The 21,360-nt window shown below is 42.3% G+C and overlaps 1 protein-coding gene and 1 long non-coding RNA gene across 2 annotated transcripts in view; one reads left to right on the top strand and one right to left on the bottom strand.

The window, feature by feature from the left end:
* SLC4A11 (solute carrier family 4 member 11) overlaps nt 1-21,360 on the bottom strand; it is a 256,640-nt gene that overhangs the window by 225,159 nt on the left and 10,121 nt on the right. The gene's annotated exons all lie outside the window — the stretch shown is intronic.
* On the top strand, nt 1,016-5,931 carry LOC142829710 (uncharacterized). Its single transcript, XR_016349364.1, has 3 exons — nt 1,016-1,492; nt 2,244-2,348; nt 3,348-5,931. It is a non-coding gene; the product is annotated as an uncharacterized LOC142829710 (long non-coding RNA).

Here is a 21,360-nt window from a genome sequence, read left to right as displayed (position 1 = left end):
GTTGGCGGAATAGTGCTCTTTGAAAAATAAAACATGATTGCTGTCATGCTGTTCCAACAGGGCGGTGTGTCAGAGGAAATTCTCAGGCAGACAATGTTCTTTCAGGGTCTTTGGGAGGATCACGTGACCCATGACCCTTGAAGTATTTGTTGTTATGAGTGTATTTTTAATAGACAGTCACTGTTAGTCTTTACTACTGTGCTAAGTTTAAGAGTAATGTGCTATTTAAAACACAGATGATGCAACCAAGCTAAAATTCTGCAATGACTGAAACCCGGGGAGATCTGACTTTGTCAAACAAGTTCTTGGCAAATTCAGTCGGACTCTATATCTGCAAAATAGTGTTGCCCCTTTTGAACCTGAATGGCTAATCACAGTTTGGGGCCCCGTGGGTGCTAGATTTGAAGCAGAGATGGTTGGTAGTCAGCAATGTTCCCGCTATTTTTTCCATCTGTGTGTGGAATACATTTTGTTATATTCACCAAGGCATGTGAAGATGTGTACCACCAATCCAAACACATGCTGCCAGTGGGCACTCTACTAATCAGCAGGGCAGCATTTCAATCTCTCTTGGGCGGCTGCTCAAGCGCTCAGGTTACAGGGAACACTGGCTAGAGCAGGAAACAGCTTCACGTGCTCACAGTACAAAGAGTAAATTGACGCAATAGTCTCTCCCCAGGTTTCTTCCAGGTTCTGCCACAGTGTTTTCAGTGGCTCCTTTAGGCTGCTTCTCTCAGATGTTTGGTTTGGTCCATACTCCATTTGTTTGCATTCTGCCTGCCTGCTCACCCAGCCTGCCAGCCACTCAGCAAGAGTTCCTGGGTGAGTTTATTCTCTCCTTTGGCATTAGGTTGGGCTTATATTTACGGTTATATTAACTGAAGGGTCACTTCGTGCCTATCGATCTTAATTCTTTCACAAGGCTTCACCCAGTCCATAACCAAATTTTCTCCAGAAAAGAAGCTTAAAATATTCACCCCCCCCAAGCTACTGATTTTGAAACACTGTTCAAGTTGCCCAACATTTCCTATTACATAAACCCATTTTCAGTTGTTTATAATTTTTTTTTATCAAACTTTAACCATGCAAGCTGAAGTGTCATGTGCCAGGTGTCTGTCTCAGGCTGAATTGTTTTGGGATATTTCAGCCACAACACTGCAGCCATTTCTGAGAATGAGGGGGCGGACAATTATTTTTTGTCCATGTTAAAAAAAGTCTCTGAAACACTCTAGTGCCCCATGATTTGGAGCAGGGATTTGAGCTTTGCAGGAGCAGCCTTTGTGTCAGGGATTTCCCTTTTGCCATCCCCGTGAGACCTGTCCAAATTATAAGCCCTTGGGAAGTGTGTGTGTGTCACAATTTTCACATGTGCTGTGGAGAACACTTCAATTTTAACAGATAAAATTTCCACAGATTTCATCTTCGCTGAGTCTGCAGGGAGAGGAGAAAGAAGGGAGGAGCTCAGAACATGTGAGGAGCTTGAAGGAGAAAAGTGAGATCAGAGGAAAAGAAATTGGAGGAGGAAACAATAACTATCTAGGCTAGGAAACTGGGAGAAGGACATGGACATAAAGACAGTTTGAAGGGGACAGGGAGAATGAAGTGAAACTTGCTAGTCATGGGCAGAAGTGTCTGTGAGAACGAGAGTACACTCTCCTCCAAAGCCTAAAAGAGAAGCCCAAATTCCCTAATCTCCCCATTCCTCTACTGTCAGAAATGTGTGAAACCAACTAATGTGGACCAGAACTAGAAGGGGGATAAGACATGTTGAAAAGTAACAACCTACTACTGCTATCAGTTACTACAGTAGCTCAAATGGCAGAGGCCTGTGCAATAGGTATAAAGGTTCCAGCCCTGATAAGGAGCCATGTGATCATCCATAGGATACCACGTGACAGAAACTGCTTTTGCAGCTTGTTTTTTAAAACCTAGGAAGTGGCACACAAAGACAGTGAAGCAATGAGCAGATTGAGAGGAGCTTGTGATCATGTTAGTACAGAGGCACAGGCATCTTCTCTCTTTTGAGTGCTTGACTTTACAAACAGGAACATGAATAAAGTTACATTTTTGTATATAATTAAATAGAAGACCTAAGGCATGCAAAGGACTAAAATTGTTGTCTGCATCAGCAGCCTTCGAGCCCCGCTTAACTAGATTTAAAAGCATGCCAATATTTTTTAATGGAGTTTCCCTTGAGCGTCGTGGTATGAGTTAGTAAACATGTCATTTTCTTATTCTTTCAGAGAAATTTGTCCAACAAAACCCAGATTAACGTCAGTCTCTGTGGCACCCCACCAAACATCTGTCCCCTACATGGATACATGGCTGCTGTCCATTACACTTGGGAGGTACTCTCTATGAACATCTGCAAAAGCTACTTTGGTTCCTTCAAGTCCCTCCTCGAAACTCTCCCTTTGCTGTGATGACCACAAAAAACAGCTACTCTGCTGCGTGTGTAGAGACTATAGGCTATCATGAAGACGAATGTCTCGTCAGCTTGTATCCCCCCGATCAATCTGCCTGTTGTCACTTATTTTATTTTTCAATCATAAGCTTTTTAGGGTAGGGACTGTCTTTTTGGTCTGTGTTTTACAGCACCTAACACAATGGGGTCACATTCCATGACTGGGGTGTCTAGGCACTGCAGAAATAGATAATTAATATTACTACTGAGTGTGTAATTTAAGCACCTCTGCAGCAACCCAGGCCTATCTGTGGTTTGTCAGAGATGCTGTGTAGTCAAATATGTTTTCCAATCATTTCCAGCTTAGGAAATGTTCATTCCCTGTCAACATTGGGACAAACATAGCAACTCTTGACAGCCCTAGTTCCTTTGTTTTTCCATAACAGTTCAAATATTTTGCTACTACAAATTCCCTAGTCTGGCACCCTGGGGACCTGACGGGCGCCAAACCAGAGAATTTGCTGGACCACGGGAGGTCAATATTGTCCAGCAGCATTCCCAACACTGCCTCTGCTTCCTAGGCTGTTAGAGGACATTTACGGGTAAATTAGAGCTAAATCACAGCACAGAGAATGGAGAGCCAGGCCTTGTGGCTGTAAGCAACATTTATGGGATTGCGGGAAACTTGGCCACACCCATGAGAAGTGCACATGTAGCTAACTAAAATCATACTGACTACGGATGTTGTTGGACAAGAGTGCGCCATACTAGAGAGGTTCAACCCGTAGTACAATTTAAATCTATTGAGCACATGTTTATTATATATGAGATAGCATGTGGCCATAACACTAAACAACAATAAATGGAGGATAAATTAATTGGCTACAGTTTGTATACAACACGTGGAGGGAATCAAAGTTGATCAAATGTTCTATTCCCCTAGACTTCATGTGACCATTGAGGACTTCATAGTGAATAAGAGCAAAGCAAGACTGAAATAAATAGTGGAAACTGGTAGATACCCACCTGACGGAGCAGGAGAATCAAGAAAAAAGACCACCACCGAAGGATGCAAACCACTGAAGGGTGTGGGAACATACTTTTTTAAGCAAGTCAAAATACAATATCCCCACAGAGGCTCTGAGCACCCACCAATTGTTAAAAATTACTAACTCCCCCGCCAAGGCAAAACACAGCTGCTTCAACTCTTCTACCAAACAGTTGCATATAGTCACATACCCAACACATCAGCACCTTGCTCTGCACCCGTTCACCTGCTGCCTCCTCAAGGCCAAGCAATGCAAACTGGTCCCACCTGGAGAAGTACAATGCATTTCGAGCAGTACACAGGTCTCCAGGATGGAAGAAAAGCTTCCTGCGATTGTTTGTGATTGAACAGCGCTGTAAGTTATTTCAGGCATCCAAGCAATTTGCACGATAGAACTGACACAAGGTCAGCCATTCAGAGTTGCCATCCCTGTATCACAGCTTATAAAGCCTCCAGAATTCATGGCATTCGCATCTGAGAAGTCAAGTCACATCTCTGTCCTTCTGTTCTTCACTCCCTCTTCAAGCACCGATGACTCCCAACGGCTTTATAAAAACTTCCACTCAATCCTGTTAATACAGATGTGCTTCTTGGCTTCAGAAATTTCACAGTGTTTGACTGTAGCTCATGGATACAGCTTCCCTTTAACGTTACTGTATATGAAATAAGTGAAAAAAAGGCCTCTGCCAAAAGAAATTATAGAACTAAAATCCTCCAAGGTTTGCCCTAAATCTCCATGCTGAGATTTGCGTTAAAACATTTACATAAGCCCATGTGTGTAGAGAACTTGCCAGCTACCTCATGTTGTATTAGAAGAAACTACGAAGAGTAAGTTTTCCACCTCCTGTTAAGTTATTCAGTAACACACACACCCCAGCTGCATTTCACCCAAGTAATTTTTAAATGATACAAGGGGAATAAGGAGTTTATATCAACAGCGGATCAGAGGCTGAAGAGAAGAACACAATTCTTGTTTTATAATAGATCACTCAAAATCACATTTAAGAAGAAGGGTAGGCATACCAGGAGTTCTAAGGTCTAGCAGCATTAAGGACATATGAAAATGCGGCTGCTTTTTTAAACACATAAAATTGACTAGAATGGGATGAGCAAGCAGTGAGAGATTTCAAAAATTTCACATCCCAAATCACGAGGAGCAAAAAAAAAAAAAAAAAAAAAAAAAAAAGAAGAAGATACAATTTTCATGAATTGATAAACCGCCAACATTCGGTTGAGGTCAATGTATGCCCTTTGAGTAGACTCTGTGTGCAGGTGTGGGGGTATTTCACTGGGGTGACCCGATGTCCCCATTTTATAAGGGCAAAGCCCTGAATATCAGAGCTTTGTCTTATATAGGCACCTATTGCCTCTCAGCCCTGTCCCAGTTTTTGTCATGTGCTACCTAGTCCCCATTAGCAGGATGTCTGACCCACTTCACCAGGCCCTGGGCAAGGTGCAGGGCTGCGACCCCTGGAAGGGGCGGGGCCTCAGGCAGAAGGAGTGAAGCTGGGGGGGGCCCATCAGCACCACCCAAGGTTCTGATGATGATTTAAAGGGCCCAGAGCACCAGCCATTGCTGTTGTTACTGTAGCAGGAGCTCAGGGCCCTTTTAACATCACTGGCCTCCAGGGCAGCTGCCCCCTTTGCCTCCCCAGTGGCGGGCCTCTCCGTTACGTTCGTGCACGATACGTAACGCAAATTTCAAAAATTTGAACCAGGAGACCCAAATTTATCATTTTGAAAGAGTCGAAACATCATAACTTGACCATTTTGAAACTTTCTGAAAAAGTTTTGAGTCGAGCAATTTAACGCTCCCCTCCCCCCCCGCAAGCTCTTCCTGTAAAGTTTTGGATTTTACATTTCTTTCCGCGGGAATGTTTTTGGCCAAAAATCCCAACCAACTCTTCTGGTGTCACCCGCAGCATTCCAGCTCAAGTTTTAAAGAGACATTCATAAAATTGGATATAGATTCCCTAATACATTTCAAGTCAAGAACAAATTTGTTATCCCCAAGTATCTGCACTTCACCAAACATTAAATGAGCACATTATGAAATACACACAAAGCAATTTAAATCATATGATTACATAGATGAAAGGAGAACTGTTTGTTATTATCATTCCCATGTGCTCACATCAGGAAATAAAGTCATCAGAGAAGATAAAGAAGAACAGCTGAAGTTATCCATATACCTGAAAAAATTCAGGAAGTTATTCTAGGAAACAGCCAGACTCTTTAACCTCATTGCATAGAATATCCTTTAATCCAACATCAATAAATCATTTCAATTCCATAAGCAATTGTGCTACAGAGATGCTTAATGCAAAGTCACTTTTCCTTCTGACTGTGATTAAGCTGAAAACATGGATGCCTAGACATAGATTTTGTGTTCTATGAAGTGGAGCCTCTTGTTTTCCACTTCTTACAATGCATGCTCATTCCCTGAGAGCTACACACTAAATGCGAAGGGAGCATCCTTACCCTGGATTTGTAGCAATAGTTTACACCCTTTGATGGCTGATTTTTCTTTACTGTACACAATTTACACGGAAAAAGTGTTTCCCAAAGGAGACATTGACAGGCTTCTGTTTCAGCAGAGGAAGGAAGCTGCAAGCCTGCTTGTAGTACAGTAGGAGAAGGGTCTTTTACAATCGCTGCTCCAGAGACAGTTGAGGGAGACACACAAACTCAGACATGTTTATATGATTAAAGGACACGCACTCAGTCATTTCTGTCAGCTGAGCTCATGGCATACACCATGGGCTTCTTGTACCCTTCCAGCGCCTCTTGCTTCACTCTCCCCTAGAAGCAAGCTCCTTTGTGTGCTTCCCTCTTCCCCTTAGTAGAGGCTCTGAATGTCCCCTACTTTCCCCCCTCCTTTCCTGCCAACAGTAGCCAATGCCAGGTGCCCCAGAGGGAATGAACAGAACAGGGAATTATCAAGTGATCCCTCTCCAAGCTTCTGACAAGCAGAGGCTAGGGATACCATCCCTGTCTGTCCTGGCTAATAGCCATTGATAGACCTAACCCCCATACATTTATCTAGTTCTTTTTTGATCCCTGTTATAGTCTTGGCCTTCACAACATCCTGTGGCAAGTAGTTCCACAGGTTGGCTATGTGTTGTGTGGAAGAGTACTTCCTTTTGTTCATTTTAAACCTGCTACCTATTAATTTCATTTAGTGTCCCATGGTTTTTGTTTTATGAGAAGAAGTGAACAACTCTTTGTTCATTTTCTGCACACCGGTGATAATTTTATAGACCATCATATCCCCTCTTAGTTGTCTCTTCTCCAAGCTGAGAAGCACCAGTCTGATTAATCTCTTCACATTTGGCAGCTGTTCCATACCCCTCATCATTTTTGTTGCCCTTTTCTGAACTTTTTCCAATGCCAATATTTCTATTTTGAGGTGAGGCGACCACCGGGTACTCAGTAGTTAAGATTTGGGTGCATCATGGATTTATACAGAGGCAATAAGATATTCTCCACCTTATTCGCTATCCCTATCTTAATGATTCCTAACATTCCGTTTGCTGCCTTTTTTTTTTTTTGGACTGTCACTGCACATTGAGTGGGATGTTTTCAGAGAACTGCCCACAATGACTAAGATCTCTCTCTTGAGTGGCAACTGCTGATTAATCCCCACCACTGTATACATATAGGGGGGATGATGTTTTCCAATGTGCATTACTTTGCATTTGTCAGCTTTAAAATTCATTTGCCATTTCGTTGCCCGGTAATCTAGTGTTGTGAGATCCTTCTGAAGCTCTTCAATCTGCTCTTCAGGGTGATAGTTTTGTATCATCTGCACATTTTGCCACCTCCCTGTTTACCCCTTTCTCCAGATCATTTATGAATAAACTGAATAGGGTTGGTACCAATACGGACTCTTGGGGGAGCCCACTAGTTACCTCAATCTATTCTGAAAACTGACGTTTTATTCCTTCCCTTTGTTTCCTTATTTTAACCAGTTACCAATCCATGGGAGGAGCTTCCCTCTTATCCCATGACAACTTACTTTACTTAAGAGCCTTTGATGAGGGACCTTGTCAAAGGCTTTCTGGAAATCTAAGTACACTATATCCACTGGATCCCCCTTGTTCACATGCTTGTTCACCCCCCTCAAAGAATTCTAGCAGATGGAAATTCATGCCTAAACATTCACAAAAATCACATTGACTCCTCCCTAACAAATCACGTTAATCTACCTCTGATAATTCCGTGCTTTGCTATAGTTTCAACCAGTTTGCCTGACACTGACATTAGACATACCGGCCTGTAATTGCTGGGCTCACCCCTGGAGCATGTTTAGAAGTGGCTGAAGCTGCTAGGTCTGCTAACCAGACACCAGCGGTTCTGTGTGTGTGTCTCATTTCTCCCTACACCAAAATCAATAGGGATCGACATCGATTCCTACAGGAGTGACTGGATATGAAGTATGTAGGAAGGACACTGGCAACATGCCCTTCTCCCCGCCCCCATGACTCTTCCCCACACCACTGGGAGAGGGCTGAGACAACCCCCTTCCCTCTGCCCCAGCCTTCTCCTGCTCCTTCCCACCTCTTCCCCGAGTGACACAGCCCAGGGGACTATCTGGGGGGTTTGGTGCTGGCAGAAGGGGTCTGGTCCCTCATTCTCACTGGCAGCAGCAAGTGGAGCAACATGGCTCTGCTCCTCTAGCTGCTAACCACATTGCTCCGATTCCCATCGGTGAGTGTGGGGGCAGCCCCAACCTTCCCCCAAGTGATGCGGCCAGCAGCTGGAAGAGAGGAACCATGAAGGCTCCACTTGCCTCCCCCATCATAGCCAGTGAGTGCGGTGGGGGGACCAACCAATATTCCCTCTAATCTTTTCCATCCATGCGTGGAATAATTTTCTTCATGTGAGCCAAGGCATGTGTCGACGTGCACCACCAGTAGAAACAAAACCTAGCTGTGGGCGCTCTACTAATCAGTCGGGCGGCATTTGAATCCCTCCTGAGTGACCACACAAGCACCCAGCTTACAGGGAACACTCGGCTCGACTCTTGCTGCAGGTGCCAGGCCCCTCACTAGTGCCATGGGCTGCCCAGAGTCTCTGGACCGTTGTCCTTCCCACAGTGTTTGGGGTGCACATAGCCCCTCATACCCCCCTTATGCGTCACCAGTGGATTCATCAATTCTAAGGCCAGAAGGGTCCACACTGGTCTTGCAGCCCGGCCTCCTGTACAACAGTCAGGAGTTAATGCTGGTCTGCACTGAAGCATAAAAATCAAGATTAGGTGGTTTTTAAAAGTCACCAGTGATGGCGATTCCATCACAACCAAGCATTTGTTAATAGCTACCATGCAATGTTCCCTCTATTTTTTTCATCCATGTGCAGAATAAATTTTGTTATGTGCACTAATGCATGTGCACCACCAGTAGAAACACAAGTTACCGGCTGTGGGTGCTCTGCTAAATAGCAGCAGGGCAGTTAAATCTCATGTGGATGACTGCCTTAGTGCTCAATACCCATGGTAAATAATCCTGACTGATAATGATTTGCTTTGTTTCAATTTCCAGATATTGGAGCTTGTGATACTTTGCCTGCTAGACAGAAAAGATCATTATCAAGTATCTGTTCCCCACATAGAGACTAAACTACTGTAATCATTTCAGTCTAAACCTTCTCTTTGATACACTAAATAGGTTGAGCTTCTTAAGTGTATCACCACTCAACAGATTTTCTAATCCATTAATCATTTTTGGAGCTCCTCTTTGAACCCACTCCAATTTACCAACTTCATTCCAGAATTGTGGACACAGCATTCCAGTACCAAAATCATAGGCAACACAATCTCCCTATTCCTACTCAGTATTCCTTCACTTATATGTACAAGGGTTACAGTAGACCCTTTGGCCACAGTGTTTCAAGCTTATGTAGAGCTGATTATCCACCATGACTCCTAAATCTTTTTGAGAGGAGTCTTTGCTTTTCAGAGTAGAGTCCTCCCGTGTGGAAGAATGGTCTACTTCTTTGCTCCTAGGCATATATGTTTACAACTGAGTTGGTTTAAATTGCATATTGTCGGCTTGCGCTCAGCTTACCGAACAGCCCAGATTCCAATGAAACAATAACCTGTCCATCTCATTATTTACCACTCCCCCAATCTTTGTCCTCTGCAACACTGTACCAGTGATGATTTTACGTTCTCTTCCACATCCGTAATAAAATATGTAGTAGTGGAGGGCCAAGACTTAATCCTGTCTAGAACATTGCAGAAATTGGGCTTGATTAAATGCAGTGTTCAAAAAGCAGCAAGCTATGTCCCACTCCACAAATTCTGTCAAGGGGAAGGTAAGATCTCACTTTCCTTGGCCAAATATTAAATTTGCTGATTTGGGGTCAAAGTGGGATTGTTATAATTCATAGAATCATAGAATAATAGGACTGGAAGGGACCTCGAGAGGTCATCGAGTCCAGCCCCCCGCCCTCAAGGCAGGACCAAGCTCCATCTACACCATCCCTGACAGATGTCTATCTAATCTGTTCTTAAATATCTCCAGAGAGGGAGATTCCACCACCTCCCTTGGCAATTTATTCCAATATTTGACCACCCTGACAGTTAGGAATTTTTTCCTAATGTCCAATCTAAACCTCCCCTGCTGCACTTTAAGCCCATTACTCTTTGTCCTGACCTCAGTAACCAAGAGGAACAAATTTTCTCCTTCCTCCTTGTGACATCCTTTTAGATATTTGAAAACCGCTATCATGTCCCCCCTTAATCTTCTTTTTTCCAAACTAAACAAGCCCAGTTCATGAAGCCTGGCTTCATAGGTCATGTTCTCTAAACCTTTAATCATTCTTGTCGCTCTTCTCTGTACCCTTTCCAATTTCTCCACATCTTTCTTGAAATGTGGCGCCCAGAACTGGACACAGTACTCCAGCTGAGGCCTAACTAGTGCAGAGTAGAGCGGCAGAATTACTTCACGAGTTTTGCTTACAACACACCTGTTGATACAACCTAGAATCATATTTGCTTTTTTTGCAACAGCATCACACTGTTGACTCATATTCAACTTGTGGTCCACTATGACCCCTAGATCCCTTGCCTCACATCACATTTCCCTGGATTTTGAGGGCATACTGCCATAGCATGGCGAGTGCAATATTCTCAGACAAGCTTGATTAAAAGGGAACTTCAGAATCATAAATTACATACATAGTCATCAAATGTGACCTGCTGGAGTTTGAGAAATGGGGAGGAATGAGGATTCAGATGCTTGTCACCCAGTCTCACTATTGCTCATAGGACTTAAACGGGGTGAGAGTTCATCTGGGACAGTATCTGAGTCATGCAGTAAAATACTACACTCATCTTTTTATTTAGTGAGTCAGAAATGTCAGACTCTTTCCTTCTACCACCATCACAAAGTCATACAAGTTAGAGATGGGAAAGGCTTACGGAACAAAACTCCATCAATCCCATTTCCCCTCCATCCCCAATTGCTGGAATGGTCCGTATGGGATATTCTCTATTTCTGTGTGTATCCCAGGGGACAGACTGTCAAAAGAACTCTCATGGTTGTGGGTGCCTATTTCCCATTCATGCCTTTGAACGTTTATTTTTGGAGGTCTTAATTCATGGGATCCTAGTCCGCAGCCAGAATTTTCCCTCTCGCCACCTTCTTTTTGAGCTACAGGACAGGGTTAGTTCTTTAATCTTTCCTGATAATTAATCCTCTGAGTGAACCAGATCATTGACACATCTCTTTTCTGACCTTTCTCTAATCATTTTCGTGAGTTAGGGTCCAGAATTGAACCTGGATGGTTAAAATTACACTGTCATCATCACCCCATTGTCCGCAATAGCATTACACGGGTCCTGCTTCAGACAGGAGCTAGACAATGATATGGGTGCGATAGCATCAGTGTCATACAGACGCCTATTTTCAAACATGGATGCCTAATATCAGGGTCCTAAATCAGGTATTTAGACGCCACTATTTGAAAATGGAGCCAATGGACCAGAAATAATTATTCCTCTCTCTCCCCATCATGCCTTTCATATGGAGCCCAGAATTATATTGGCCTTTCCTTCAGATAGCTCATATTACTCACTCATCTCTTATTGCACGAGCTCTCAGGATTATGGCTGCTCATATTTCATCCTCTCACTGACCATACGTCTTCTGGATTATTTTTACTGTATGTATTACTTTGCAGTTTGTTCCAAATGTTATGTTCAGCCCATATTTCTAATCTCTCTAGGGAGTGTTATTTGTCTAGCCTGGAACAAGTAAATGTAAATCATCTTATTCTCTACACATCCCATTAGTGTTCCAGTTTGGTCCCTCTTCTAGATTTCTAACCCAAGGCATTAAAGATCATTCTAACTCAGCAACCATGTACGTATAGCATCATCTGACTCCGAGCTCTCCTTCCTCATGTTTATTTAGCATAGTCATAGCTCAATCATAGAACACCTGAACTGGAAGGGACCTTGAAAGGTCAAGTCCAGCCCCCTGCCTTCATGGCAGGAGCAAACATCATCTAGATCAACGGTTCCCAACCTGTTCCAGATGAGGACCCATTTTGACAATTCAGGAAGACTTGGTGACTCAAGGCAATTCAAGAGCAGGAACGGGGGCAGAGCCACCGGGGGAGACATTTGACGACCCTTTTGAAATGTAAATGGTGACCCTGATAGATATCTATCTTGCTTGCTCTTAAATATCTCCAGTGATGGAGATTCCACAACCTCCCTAGGCAACTTATTCCAGTGTTTAACCACCCTGACAGGCAGGAAGTTTTTCCTAATGTCCAACCAAAACTTCCCTTGCTGCAATTTAAGCCCATTGCTTCTCGTTCTATCCTCAGAGGCCAAGGAAAATAATTTCTCTCCCTCCTCCTTGTAACACCCTTATAGGTACTTGAATAATATAACAGACTTTCATTCACTCCTAGCACTGCTGAGCCACACAGCTATAAGACCGAGTGATTCTGGTCTTTTCCCTGCATCAGCAACATAATTTTAAATCTTCAGAGGGGTAGCCAAGGTCTGTAACAGGAAAAACTTAAACAACAAGTTGTCTAGAATCATAGAATACTAGGACTGGAAAGGACCTTGAGAGGTCATCGAGTCCAGTCCCCTGCCCTCATGGCAGGACCAAATACTGTCCAGACCATCCCTGATAGACATTTATCTAACCTACTCTTCAATATCTCCAGAGATAGAGATTCCACAACCTCCCTGGGCAATTTATTCCAGTGTTTAACCACCCTGACAGGAAGTTTTTCCTAATGTCCAACCTAAACCTCCCTTGCTGCAGTTTAAGCCCATTGCTTCTTTTTCTAGCCTCAGAGGCCAAGATGAACAAGTTTTCTCCCTCTTCCTTATGACACCCTTTTAGCACCTTAATACTAACAAAATATGTAGATGATATCATGAGCCTTCGTGGGCACAACCCACTTCTTCAACCAAGCTCAGATCTAATTTTTGCCCCTGGTTATTTCTGTGATATCCTATGGAGGATAAGATGACCATGCAGACTTAATTGAATGCAATGGGATTGCAAAGTTCTCTTAGAATATTTGGCCTTTACAATCTATTGATGAGGGGGATTATACACTGTGGGGCGGGGGTGGGGAGACCCCGATCCATAGCTTTTATTTTCATAGTTTTACAGATTCGTTGTCATATTTGAGGTTTTCCTTAAAGCTCTAGTTCCTGGAGTTTTACTACGCAAGAGTCTCAACTTAAACATTAAAAACAATTCACTAGCCCATGTTGTCCTGGAGAAAAAGCTTAAATAAACTGCCAGGAGTTATCAAAGCTGGTTGAACAGTGTGAGTCAAGCAGATCACCAGACAGAGTCACAGGAAGAACTGGCTTGGTAAGAGAACATAAGCTGGTTCAGTTCTGTTTCGGTAAGCGAAGAGGAAAACCTCACTATCTATGCTTGCAAGGATGCATAGGATTAGAGAAGACCAAATACAAGTGCAGGCTGTTTGTTGTTTTCCAATCACCAACTTAAATTGCTACGTTTTCAGCAGGCTCTTGGTCCTGATGTCACTGATCACAGAGACCTGAAATCCAATGAAACTTGCAGGATAATCCAGGGATTGGTACTGATTAGTGTATTTGGGTCCCTGTCTGGGTGGGACTGCATAAGTCTTCCACTCTGGACCTTACCTAAGGAGGGGTGCTGTCAGAGTAAGAATGTGAATGGTTAACCAGCAAGACTCAGCTTTAGAGAGTGAGGCTTACGAGTTTGGGATAACCAGTGCGGGCTGTCTCAGACAGCATCCTATCACTATCTCAGACAGCAGGAAGCAGACAGAGGTGCAACTAGCCCTGAAAATGTTACACCCTAAAAATATTCAGAAACTATACAGGAGAGGTAACATCATAGATGAGAAGTGCCAAAGAGGTACAATCACGTCAGAAAGAGCGGATGGTTCATTGGGTTCATTTCACTGCACCAGGAAAAATATATTTTAAGTGATTATTTCTTTCTGAAAAAAGCCACTATTTTAGAGAGCAAGTTTGATCAAACACTCCTCCTGAACTGTATGAGCTAGGACCACCAAATTCAGTATGCAGCCTCCTCTTATCATAACTTAAAGCAAGGTCAGGGTTTGATTGTGCCAGGAAAATGGGATTGCTTTTCATAAAAGCAAAGAAAAGAGGGCAGAATGACCAAAGCAAGTACCGATCTAGCAGATCACATTTGGTGGTCCTAGCTTTTGCCGTTTAGGAGGAGTTCTTGATCAGACAATGTCTCTAAAATATGTAGTATATTAAATAAACTCAGTGCATACATGAAATAGACAGGAGAGAGAAATGCTCAAAAAGTTTTGTAATCACCACATTTTCAAAAAAATAAAGTCAGTCACGTTCCCTGGGGAGCGAGGATTTTAAATAAATAATGATTGTGCTCAGATGTGTCATCAGTCCTCCAACACAAAGTGCTATCCCATGAACATCTGGAAAAAATTGCTCTCACAATTACAGCATATATTTCAGCTCTTGGCATTTCAGAGCTCCTTCCATTTCTGCTGCAGCTTGCAAGGGTTGATCTTTCATTAAAAAAATCTTTTCCAGTTGCCACCCACAATGCAAACAAGTGTATTGCTGTCATGCTAACTTATCTTGATAGAAAAGGATCTCCTGTCCCATAGCAGCAGCATTAACTAACCCCATTCACTATTTTATCACTTTATGTTGAAAGCAACATTCCCAGTTTAGATAGGAAAAACTTTTTGGCACTGAGATTTCCACCTATTACTAATTTAGGCTGAAGTCCTCTGATGTTAACAATATAGGGATCCTTAGATTGCCACCACTGTTTTTAGCACCACATCATCAAATCTTGCTCTGAATAGGTCTATCAGGCACACTGCTTGAAATGTACCTTTGGAACTGAACTGGTGTTAGCAAGAGAACTTATTGAATGTTTTCTTTTTTACCCTTAGCCAGATCTGTGTCTAATCTCTGCCCTGTACAAGTTTATACTGATGATGTCTTGCCATGCATAAATAAAGTGCTTAGGAGAGAGGACCCAATCTCATCTGGCATCTCTAGATCAGTGATGGGCAACCTAGGCTAGTGAGTGGGCCGCATGAGTAGCCCGACCTCTCAGTGGGTCACACGATTATTGTAACAAAGGGATAGGGTAGTTTTGCTCACTGTGCTTGTGTACCTAGAGTTTTCAGGGTGTGTCGATTGAACTGTAGCAGTGCTTTGATTGGATGCAGAGGGAGCGCATGGCTCTCACTGTCAATGTTGCGTGCCATCGGCACCCACGTCACCTGACGTGGCCTTGCTTTACGTGGGTGTCACTTTTCCAATAGCAATAGAGGGAAAAATTACTCTGGATAAAACAAGTTCAGAGGACTCGTGGACAAAACGAGCAGAATTTGGCAAACTTGCACGTAGGCAATGGTAAATAAAATGTCTCATGGGCCACATCTAGAACCGCAATAGACCACATGTGGTCCTTGGGCCGTAGGTTGTCCATCACATCATAAACGATCAATACCATCACCATGACAGAAAAGAAATCCAAGCCTCTAAGGGGAGATGAGTGGGAGTCTTGTATGAGGATATGTCCAGAGCAGCAGAATGACACATATAAATGGTATCTCCAAAGAAGGGGAAGTTACTTACAGGGGTACCACTTTTACAGTGTGAAAAAAATTACAAAAAGTTGACTCACAATTGGGCAAGTAGACAGCACGGGTAGTGAAATGGCTGGTCAAAAGAAAGAATCAAATGAAAATTGTGCATAAAATGGAAGACTCCTTGACAACCCCTATGATTCAAGAGCTGAATCAATCTCAGAAGAGGTGCATGGGCCCATTAAACAATTAAAGATTTAGATACCTAGATCGAAAGGTATTACAAATTGCCCAAGTGAAGGTTATGGTGGTGAACACAAAATCCCACATGAGAAGCTAACATAAAAAGGTACCTAGAAGCATACGCAATAATGACTGGTGTGTTCTGCATTCATTTACATGTAAACACATTGTGACTTGCAAGAGAGATACCAGCAAAAACAACTACTTAGAATTCTTAGGAAATCTAATCCCCATCCCACCAGGTCTTCTCAGAAGATAGTTTTGATCTTGTCAAAGATACATAGGTGATAGGGAAAGAAACGTTAGATAGAATCATAGAACACTAGGACTGGAAGGGACCTCGAGAAGTCCCCTGCCCTCATGGCAGGACCAAATACTGTCTAGACCATCCCTGATAGACATTTATCTAACCTGCTCTAAATATCTCCAGAGATGGGGATTCCACAACCTCCCTGGGCAATTTATTCCAGTGTTTGACCACCCTGACAGTTAGGAACTTTTTCCTAAACCTAAACTTCTCTTGCTACAGTTTAAGCCCATTGCTTCTTGTTCTATCCTCAGAGGCCAAGATGAACAAGTTTTCTTCCTCCTCCTTATGACACCCTTTTAGATATCTGAAAACTGCTATCATGTTCCCCCTCAATCTTCTCTTTTCTAAACTAAACAAACCCAATTCCTCCAGCCTTCCCTCATAAGTCATGTTCTCTAGACCTTTAATCATTCTCGTTGCTCTTCTCTGGACCCTCTCCAATTTCTCCACATCTTTCTTGAAATGCAGTGCCCAGAACTGGACACAATACTCCAACGGAGGCCTAACCAGCTCAGAGTAGAGCAGAAGAATGACTTCTCGTGTCTTGCTCACAACACACCTGTTAATACATATAAATACCTTCTTTGAAGGAGTCGCATGATAGACAGTGGGATGATGGACATCACTCATACAGCTGGCATGAGACATTGCATGTTATAGTTCAAAGATTAATTTTCCCATTTCAATAGCAGGTCACCAAAACCAAGTGACTAACAGGGTTATTTAAATCCACTTAGTCAAGATTATTAATACCACATGGGAGGCTGCTGGCCACATGCTGAATATCACAACAAACCCCATTGACTGGCATCTCAAAGAGTCGATTACATTAAACGGATTCAAAATGTTGAATCGGTTACCACCTGAACTGAAGATGAATTCTTAAGCCCAAACTCGCATGCAGCCAAGTTCACGTCGTGCCTTCCGACAAGGATATCAAACATTCCCCATGGGATATATTCAACGCTGCACAACTCCATTAGTGTAGATACAATTATAATTGCTGCAATGGTGCTTTATCCCAGTATAACTATTCCCCTACATCCGTGTGAATAGATGAAACACTAATAAGCACCAATATAGCAACAGTTTCATCCACACTAGGGACTGTAGCTCTTGAATACTGTCAGTATCCCAAAAGGCATACCTCTATTGGATCAATACAAAAACTATGCTTAAGCCAGTGCTATAGCATATTTAAGCAGGTTATTTCCAGGTAGATGGAAAGAAACAGCCCTGGATCAGGTGAGACAAGGCATCTTTAAAAAAAAACAGTCATTTGGCACTAGCTCCTGCAGCAGGGCAAGCCACACACCCCAACCAAGAATAGAAGTACAAGCTCTTAAGACTCTTGTCTTACGTGAGTCATCTGGAGAACAAGGGAAAACATGGCACGACAGTCATAGGAACAGCAAGGAGAGGAGAAGCTATCAATTATCTGAGAGCACAAGCTCAGGGCCACTGATAGATAGCCCAAATTGGCAGATTGTTAACAATTCAGGTGTCCTTTGTTTCTCAAAAGTGGGTAGAGCAGCAGTAAGTGAAGTCTAGGGCACAGCACGCTCCTGTGAGGAATTGCTCCGACTGATGGTACTCAGAAAAGGGTCACCTGAGAAGGTTCTGGAAGAAGCTGTGGTAGCTGTAGAAGGAACCTTGGATGGGGCTCAAGGCCAACTGTCAGCACCTTTTGGGGAAAACAGTTGAGTCAGGGGAATCCTCAGTTTGTCTTCTCCAACCAAAAAGTGAGAATCCTACACATTTTGCAATATTTTTTTTCGTAGAGCCCCACCTCTTGGAGCGATGTTATGTCAACACCTCAACACTAGCAGAAAACATTTTTTTTAAAAAATGCTTAAAAGTATTCATAAAATATTCATCTATGATCTTGGTCATATGGTGTCATTAAGTAGCAAAATACAGAGTAGCTTAAACTGGACCACACTGAACATCTGAGTCTTAACTTTGGCTTTTACCAAAACACAACTGTGCAAACTTAACCCAGCCTATAAATACTTTTAATTTACATGGCTAAAAAGAGCAATTCAGGTAACGTATGATTATAAAGCCTTTGTAACAGATACACAGTCGTGCGATGCTAGGCTAGAGTTATTTCTCCAAAGGGTTCTAATAGAACTTTTAAGAACTCTTTCAAGCTAAGTGAATCTGTTAGAACAAAGGCAGTATGATAATAATAATAATAGGAGCAATCAAAGGTTGGGAAAGCAACTGAGAGGAATAGAGCTATTAATGATCAGACAATATTTGTTCCATTCAAGGCTCCCCAGCCTACAGAAAACAGCCATTCACCCTGCAGCCAGTGCATTTAATTCAAGATTATAAAGCAACATGTGAATACTACATGTATTTTTAAACCACACTTCCCTCCTAGACAGTTGAAAACTTAGAGATTAGTTACGTGTAATTGCTGTTCCCTCAGGAGATACACGTCATGACATTCTTGGGATTTAGGCAGTCACAGACTCTGCAGCTTGAACATCCACATCAAAATAGTGATGCTCCCAATCAGCTGTTTGGTTGGTGGAGGGGGGGGGGGAGAGGAGATTACTTGGAGGAGTGTGGAGCAGAGAATGAAGAGCAGGACTGGAATAGGGGCGGGGTCTCTGGGTGGAGTAGCTGTGTAACTTGCCTGGGATAAATAAAAGAAGTCAGCGCCTACAGGTTTATGCTCCATTGGGGAAGTTGTAAACCTTTGGTGCACAAAAGGATTTAGCAAGCTAGTCCATGGAAAGGAAACCCTCTACTACCAGACACCCCTATATAAAGTCACACACAACTATTTCATATTATAGATACATCATCAGAGCTCAAAATACACCCAACATCTACTAACCCAGAGACTAAATCCACTGGCAAGGGTGAAGTACGCCTTCACTGCTCTTCCTCTCACCCAGACACATGTCTCTAGACCTTCCCTCTCCCATCATTTTATCCTTTTCAGTCATTCTGTTCTGGCCATTTTTTACTTGTAAAAAAAAAAATGTAACTTACTCTCTCCCTTGATTTTATTCAGCTTTTTTCTACTGTTTCTTTCCCTTTCCAGATCATGGCATAGATTTTCCTGGGTTGTTTTGCAGGCCTCCTGCTATTTCTCTCCCCTGAGGCAGCCTTTATCTACCACCGTACATTTTCTTTTTCATTTCATTCACTTTTTCAGTCACCTATTTTCTAAACTTAATTTCCACGCACTTCCCTTCTCCCCAGCTGCGACTGAACAAATACTCCCTGCTAGCCATTCTAACCACCGTTTCTCCTCCTCAAGGAGCTCCTGCCCCACCCTCAGCCATACCAGAGTTTCTATCCACACAGAGCCCTACTAACAAGAGTTGAATTTGTTACTGTTTTAGAGGGGTAGTCATGTTAGTCTGTAATTGAAAAAACAAGGAATAGAATTGTCGTTCAAATGAAGAAGTGGGTTGTGCCCACGAAAGTTCAGGATATCATCTACATATTTTGTTAGTTTCTAAGGTGCTGCAGGACTATTCATTGTTTAAGTTTTTACTTCAGAGGGGTAGCCAGGTTAGTCTAACAGGAAAAACTTAAAAAACCAACAAATAGTCTAGTATCACCTTACAAACTAACAAAACATGTAGCTGGTATCATGAGCTTTCATCTGAAGAAGTGGGTTGCACATATGAAAGCTCATGATACCATCTACATGTTTGTTAGTTTTTAAGGTGATACTAGACTATTTGTTGTTTTTTAAGTTTTTACTGTCATTCCTGTAAATAAATATAGACACTGAACAGTTAGATGGATTCTTTACTGAGTCATGCAAACACTCCAATAAAGTTCTCATTACTGAATTATTAGAGACACAAAGACCAGATTGATTTTCAAAGCACAAATGAAATCTGCTGTGCTGGGAATGAGAAAGGTCATCTTGCCTCATCCATTTCCTTGTGCTTTCCCTTTGGGTTGACTCTTGTCTTGTATACCTAGGCCAGGTCTTTGCTTAAAGATTAGACTGATTCAGTTATCATTCAGTAATATTGCCCAGGGTTTTGAAAGCTTTCACTCATGGTTAGATTACCCTAATTCTGGAGCAGATGCAACCAGGTCAATGATGGAAGAATTCTTCCAATCTAGTTACCACCTCTTGGAGAGATGGCTTAATTGCATGAACAGAAAATCCCCCTTTCTGTTGATATGGGAAGTATCTATGTTACACCACGATATTTGCAGCTGTGCCACCCTAGTGCTTGTAGTGTAGACACAACTGTAAGCTCTTTGGGGAGTGCAGTCACTTCTTCTATAGGATCATTGATTCATGGAAGCAAGGAGGAGTCCGGCAGGACTGGAGAAAAAGCAAAGAGATTTCCAGCTGGAGTGGTGTCATTTTTCCTCACACCCTACATGAATGTGGGGTAATCGTGAAGATTACTTTTTAGAGAAAATTATCTAACAATTCTTGATACGCCTCGTTTGGATTGTCTAGCCTATCATAAAAAGGTGTAATACTAGGAATTTCTTTGAATTACATATTCTTCTGTATCTTTGGCTCCTAGAACAGAAAAATACATTGGTACAGCTGGGTAAATACATTTTTGGTTTGTTGGCAATTTTGAGAAGTCAAACACCATCACCAACACAAACCAAACATCCAGTGGAACTAAATATTTTGTTTTGCGTTGGTCATTTTGTAATAATTTAAAATAAAAGTTAAAGGGTATTTCAAAATAAAAACTGAATTCCAGACTGGAAAGTTGATGTGTTTGAAAATGTCAAGTTATTGGTTATCTGGGAATTTCTTCTTTATTATGAACAATTCTGACAAGAATTCACAAAACAGCCATCTCATCGAATCTGTATTGGTCACTGAAAAAAGTTTTAATCCAAAATTGTTTTGCCCTAGTCTACTCCAAATATTGTTCCATTTCAGTACCAGTGATGGCTACCATTTACCTCTGATACAGTAATCCCTCTCTCTTTTTTTGGTCCCTCTGCTTGCTATATGAGAAAGCACCGTTAGCTGCAGATTTTAAATAAAACTTCACTTTGCAGACTTTTGCTTTGCTCCATACAGAAGACTTCTAAAATATCTAAATCATCTCCCACTGAGTTAGGGGTGGAAGGAACAACAGTGGTCCAAACCTCATGCACAAGTTCTGAAGCCCTCCCTCAAAACGACTCAGTTTTGTCAAGAGAAAATAAAAACCAATTGATATCTTTGTCAAAGATGTCTCAAATGAAAGTAACGAGCAAAAACTGACCAGCAAAGAGAGTTAGAGCCAAACTCAGAAGCAACGCAAA

Source organism: Pelodiscus sinensis, chromosome 4 (genome assembly GCF_052426305.1).
Source record: "Pelodiscus sinensis isolate ZL-2025 chromosome 4, ASM5242630v1, whole genome shotgun sequence".
Lineage (NCBI taxonomy): Eukaryota > Metazoa > Chordata > Testudines > Trionychidae > Pelodiscus > Pelodiscus sinensis.
The sequence above is the reverse complement of the archived record's forward strand: the minus strand, read 5'-3'. Positions and strand labels throughout refer to the sequence as shown.